The sequence below is a fragment of the Stylophora pistillata genome, chromosome 1 (assembly GCF_964205215.1).
Source record: "Stylophora pistillata chromosome 1, jaStyPist1.2, whole genome shotgun sequence".
NCBI classification, from domain to species: domain Eukaryota; kingdom Metazoa; phylum Cnidaria; class Anthozoa; order Scleractinia; family Pocilloporidae; genus Stylophora; species Stylophora pistillata.
This window is the reverse complement of record NC_142519.1, coordinates 16,233,266-16,239,675: the sequence shown is the minus strand read 5'-3', so window position 1 is coordinate 16,239,675 and position 6,410 is coordinate 16,233,266.

Here is a 6,410-nt window from a genome sequence, read left to right as displayed (position 1 = left end):
CCAGAGAATACATTACTGCTTTTTCCATTCTTTGATTTTGTTTAAGTATCACTGTTAAGTTTTAAACTTCAGTTTAACCGACTGCGCTCCTTAACTTGGATATTGAGTATCAAAATGCGGACCTTAAGGGCCTGTAGGGGGGGGGGGGGTGCGAATGTACCCCGTGCACCCCCCCTAGTTACGGGCCTGTCAATAATCCAAAGTCCAACTCCAAAGTCCAACTCAAAGTCCAACTCGAGCATACCTCACTCCCAAAGATTATACATCAGGAAAACGTCGTTTTAGCGACTGAAAGAGTAAAAACCGCCACGCGTTATTTACATTTCTTTCTCTGTATTTAAAACTTTGGAGCAAGGTAAGTTAAAGTTGCACTGATCATTTCCTTGACCGCAATGCACCCATAGAAAATTTTTATCGTTGGTCTCACATGGCTTGTCACGCGCTCTTCACATTCTAGCACGTCAGAATCAAAACTGTACCAGGCAGGAGGCGTTTAACTCCGAAACAAATATAGGAAAGGAGCCAAAAAAAAGAATCGTTTGCCGCTTACATTGAGTGTTCTTGTGTTAATAGCTGCCCCAGGTTAGTGATGTGCAATTCCTTGGATTAGTTCAGCTGTAGTAACGAAGGAGTTTCCGCAGCACAGTCAAAACCAATTAAGCTGGTAAACAGAGTGAAATGACCGAGCTTACGTAAGTGATAAGTTCTGAGGCTGTTCGGCGAGGAGTTATAGATTAATAAGTAAAAAAACGGACACACTTTTGGTCTTTCTTGTTCAGTTCACGTGCGAGCCAAATTTTAAGGAATTCAGTCGATTCTATATACTCTATTCATTCATTTGAAGAGGAGACATCTCGTCGAAATAAAATTGCTTGTTTTCGACCGCGCCTTCTCGGAAACCCTGAAGTTCACAGCAAGCAAGGTGGCGCCCCGTGTTTCTGATAACGCTTACAAGCTACTTGTAAGAAAGCTTTGGAAGCGCTTTTCTCTGCTTTGATTTGCGAACCAATTTGCCAGACATTTTCGAATTCGGGATGCCAGAATCAAACCGATTCCCTTGAAGACCATGGAGTGACGACGGCGAAGCGCGAATCAGCCATCATGCATCACGAAATTGTACAGGTATAGATCTACACAGGTCAATCAAAACGTAACAACTGAAATGGTTCATAATTTTTTTATCTAATTTTGTGTACAGCCGTACAATATTAGGCTACTCACTGTTCTTAGTAACTATTACGAATATATAGCAAATCAACCACAATTTTCCATTGTCTATTTAACAATTATTCCACTCGCGCTTGTTGGATATGAGATGATAGATAGCTAACTCGGCGCTACGCGGCTCGTTGGCTATAATCATCTCATCTCCAACAGGCGTGAGTGGAATAATTGTTTTTATTAAAAACGTTAAAGAGGGTGGGAGAGTAATAAAAGGTAATTATGATTTTATCAACTGAGTCGATAATGTAAAATGGCCACTATAAAGAGCTTGAAAGCTGACGTTTAGAGCGTTATCCCTTCGTCCTTCGTTCTGACCAAGGGCTAACGCTCGAAACGACAGCTTTGAAACTCTTTACGGTGGCCAATTTATATCACATCAGTTGATACCATCCTCGGAGACCCAGGGCTGTGAGTCGATCTCAAGTTAGGGCGGAAGAGCTCTTCCGCCCTAACTTACAATTACAATTACAATTACAATTTATCACTTAGAGAGCGCTATTTACAATGACAGATCAACAGCGCTTTACAATCAATCCTAACCCGCCCATCCCACCCCAGGGGAGGACATCCATCACAGAGTAATCTCGTGCGTGGGAAATTAACGTCTCCTACCCCTAACCCTCTACCCCTAACCCTCCTACCCCTAACCCGCTCTATCCATTAAGCAAAATCGACTCACAGCCCCTGGGTCCCCAAGGATGAGTTGATACAACCAAAATTATCTTGTAAGAGAAGAAAGAGCTTTTCAATGCAAACAAAATAATGTTTGAGGCCATACCCGGTAATTTAGTATGGAAAAGCGTCTTAACAAGTGTTACTCGATCATTGAATTAACCGAGTGAGTGTTCGAACCATTACCATGCTTCTACTTCCCAAAAGTAACGTGTTGACTACAATAATATTGAAGATCGTGTTCAGTGGATTCACAAGGCTGATATACGGACTTCAAGTCCCTGTTTTGTATACTGTAGTGCATCCTTAGAGACCATGCTATGCAGAGGTGGATCTAGGGGTTGGGTGCAGGACGCGTGCATCACCTATCCCTGAGATTACCTGCGGCTTTCTAATATAATCAATTAAATAAATTCATCTGTTAAAAATAATAGTAATAACCTAGTCTTTATTTCAGTTCAAAGGATAAAAACACATCTCCTATGTTACAATATATTTAAAACTAAACAAAACCGCACTTAAAAATTAAGCTATTTACAAACGTGGATTTGAAGCGTTGGGTATTAACTTTGGGGCGAAAGCACCCTTTCCTACGTTTGCATGCGGTATTTTTCTCTTCAGGAATGATGTGTTTAAGAGGGTGCGAGCCCAGTGAGATCACCTTATCAAAACTTTTCTGTTCTGCGTCTCTAAAAAGGCTTGAAATAATGAAGTGACAGGAACTATATCGCCGCTTGTAACACTTATCTAAGAGGCACTGGATTTGTTTAAGGTCTGATTCAGAGGCTCCATACACAGGAAGGCCATATGTCAAAATTGGTAAAACAGTAGATCTAAAGACATGGTCTATTTCTCGCTGACTATAACGTTCTTTCCTGAGAGTTCGCAGAACGTGTAGGCATTTGTTTGCTTTCATTAGCTTCAGCTTTGTGTGAATGCTAAATTTACAGTCACTCTGGAGCGTGAGACCTAGCGAAACAAGATTGTTACATTGAGTGATGTTGTGTACTGGCTGATAGTCTTGATTGTCGTGTGTCTTATTAAAAACAAGTTCTTTACATTTGCTCGGGTTGCACGACATATTGTTGTTTTGTGACCATGTCGAAAACTGATCCAGTAACAAGAGTAGAAGTATCCAAATCCTGCTACACAGAGACGACTATTGTAGAATTATTTGCGTATTTAACCAAAACGACACGTTTACTGCATTGCATTAGCACTATATAGTCCTCTTCAGGGCTATACAAAATAAGCTGTATCGTTTCCTTTGTATTCTCCAAAGCACTTACTATCTTACAGCTCCTAAGCTCATAAGCCTTCTTAGGTGTTTGCTTTTAAAATTCATGTGTTTACCTCACCTGTCAGCGTCCTTTCTTATTGGTGCACCCCATCCTAAGAAAAATCCTAGATCCGCCCCTGGATCCCCATGAATAAATTTGGCGTGGCAGTACATTTTCGGATGAACACGAAAAGTTTAACTTCGACCCAAGATAGGAGCCTCAAAAATGAATCGATTACTGTTCACTCTGACTGTTCTTGCGCTAATGGCCTCTGCTGGTGAGTACTGTACAACCTCAGAAGTGAATGCACTGTTGAATTATCGCCCAGACAGCTTTTTAAGTTTTGCACCCTCATTGCTGAACAACGCAATGCAGTTTATGTATTTTATAGCGGCCGAAATTGAATCAAATCAAACAAAAACTACTACATGTATGATTACTATCTTGTACTCAGAGCCGTAGCCAGACTTCAGAACAAGACGAGGCAAGTCTCGGGTCTGGCATGCCTCCCCCAGAAAATTTTGAAATCTAGAGGCTCAGAAATGGTCTATCAAACATTTTCCGTGGCATTTTTCTTTAGAAAAGTCAATCTTGGGCAAGTGTGGAAGTTCACTTTTTTATTGCCGAGCGATACTGGTGCAAAAAAACAAAATGCCAAAATCAAGACGAGGCAATTGCCTCGTCTTGCCTCATGCTAGCTACGGCCCTGGTACTGCCAGTGGTTTTTCGTCTTCACCACGGAGGGCCGGCTCGTGATCCGCACAATAATCCTTGTGCTCGATGTGTTTGCAGTAAAAGGGATAATATCTTGAATCAGTGGAATAACAATCCGGTGTGAGAGTCGTTTAGATCTTTAGTTTCCTTTCTTTATTAATGATCTCCGTGCAGTGGATGGACCTTGATGTAGGTTCGCCGGGTGGGATTTGTTCTCGAATGTAATTCAGTCCCACCGTTCTGTCGAGCTTGTTCTTTGCCAACTGGGGAACAGAAGTTCTCTTTCTTTGCTTTGCAATGAGTAGAGCTTAACGTTAGAAATGAATTCACTGTTGAATTATCCTATATACAATTTCTTAAGTTTTTTTTAAAGACTAACCACTTTTCGGCCCGAAATGACTGTTTTAAAAACACGTTTAGGATATCTGTTAGATTTCCACTCTCGCAAAGGAAAAATCATATTTACCCTTTAGAATCGGGAGAGAAGTTGCTAGAAATACCGCTAAAAGTTTAAGATCGTATGCTAGGGACAGCGCTCGACCAGAGCACATATAATATTAACGACATTTGGAAAGTTTTATTGGTCGGTAAATTTTATCACTTTCGCCAAAGCTGTCACCACGAACTGAGATAGAAGTTGCAGTTATTTTAGAAAATTGGTTTGAAACTGAATTCAAAACGTGAAGGCCGACCAAGCAGCTTTGTTTCTACCCAACTTTAATTAGTTAGAGCAATTTAACAAAAATTTAACGGGAGCGCTTCACAATTCTAAACTCCTTTATACATTAATTGAAATTGTTGTTTTGACGTCGCCTTCTTAGCTGTGTAAAATAATGTTTTATTTCTCATTTCTTAATCTTTTCTTATTTGTTAGCTGTCGCTTTGAAATGTTACCTCTGCGATGGTTCTGAAGACAACTGTGACAGAAGGAAATTGGAGGAAAACAGGATCGCCTATTTACAAACGTGTTCGGTTGGTGATAAATGCTTAAGAACCTGCGCAAAAACCAGATGTTCCGATGCCATAGTTTAGAGCGGATGCAGTCACAATTCGACCTATGCCACCCTTTCAGGATATTGGTTCCTTTTATGCTCGCATTTGTCTTTTCATACGCGCCTTATTTAACTTACCTCTGAGTCAGTTTCAATGGGCTTTTATATGATCACCAAAACACATCATAATTTTAAAAAATTATTTTATCATTCGCAGCGTGGGTGCTCTGTTGACATTTTCAACGTTCCTGTGAACTTGACAATACATCTCGTTCAAATAAAGGATTTTCAGCGTTATCTGAAAAGAAATTCATTTCGATGTTTCGGAGTGAACGATTACGAATTAAAATATATTTTAGGAAAACTTAATTATACGAAAACTTTCTTTTAGCTGATTGTATTTCTATATTTCTGCCTGTAAAGCTGCGAGGACGCGGGAGGAGGAAAAGAATCAAGAGTTAAAAGGCTTGATAAGCCACACTGGTGTCCTCTAACAGGGGGGGGGGAAGCTTAGCGCTGACTAAACTATAACTAAATAATGTTTAAGACTAGATCGATTATTAATACTGCTGTACGTTACCACGAAGGCGGCAAACAGGAGGGTGGGGGGGCCTGATTCCGTTTCACGCACGAATTTTAGAGGAATCACGCGTCACGTATACAAAGAGAAAACTCGCGTGTTGATTTCACGGACATCTCAAGGTTTTCACGCGCGTCACGAATAACTCAGGGAAGCAAATAACGCCTCACGCAGGTTCATAAATTCACGAATCACGCTCGCCTTTCTGTAAGATTCACGTGTTACACATTAATATGATCTAATCACTTGTCACGTGCAAACCTTTGCTTCCCTCTTCCAAAAGGATCGTAAATGCCATTTAATCATTTTTTTTTTTTAGGAAATCTGCATTGAAATTCGAAATCGAAATTTCCGAAGAAATAATTTCAGTAGGATTGACTCTTGTCTCGGCTTACAGGTGTAAGGAGAGTAGCGTAAGTGCAATTTACACTGTTAATATCTTTGAGTCGGGATCAGAAGCAAAAGACAGAGTGCTGCTGGCCACAATTCATAATGCTGGTGACAGATTAATAAATACTTCAGTAGCTTTCTGTACGCGCTGTTCATGCTCAACAACGCCAAAAAAATTTTTAGAAAGCCTTCTTTTTAAGTATAGCAGGTTTTGCCAGTCATTGATGAGAAAAAGGAAATGAAAAACCATAAGAAGTTTGTAAGGCTTGTTTTCGCCATTTCTGGTCATTTGTAATCCATTATGACTTTGTTGACGAAATTATTGTACTCTAATTACAACTTATTGTTGTTAATCGAGGCAGTTAATCTAGATTCAGTGAAATTCGTGACGAGTGAAATAACGAATTTCTCCTCATTTGAAAAAAGAGAGCCCATTTCCAGTTTTTGAAATGTGGTTAAAAGCTTCGGTGTCTTTTTCCTTATTTGAAATTTGCAAAGTTAAGAGCCCACCTATTAGGTCTGCCACTTCGCCAATACGTGTTGAAATTTAACATATTA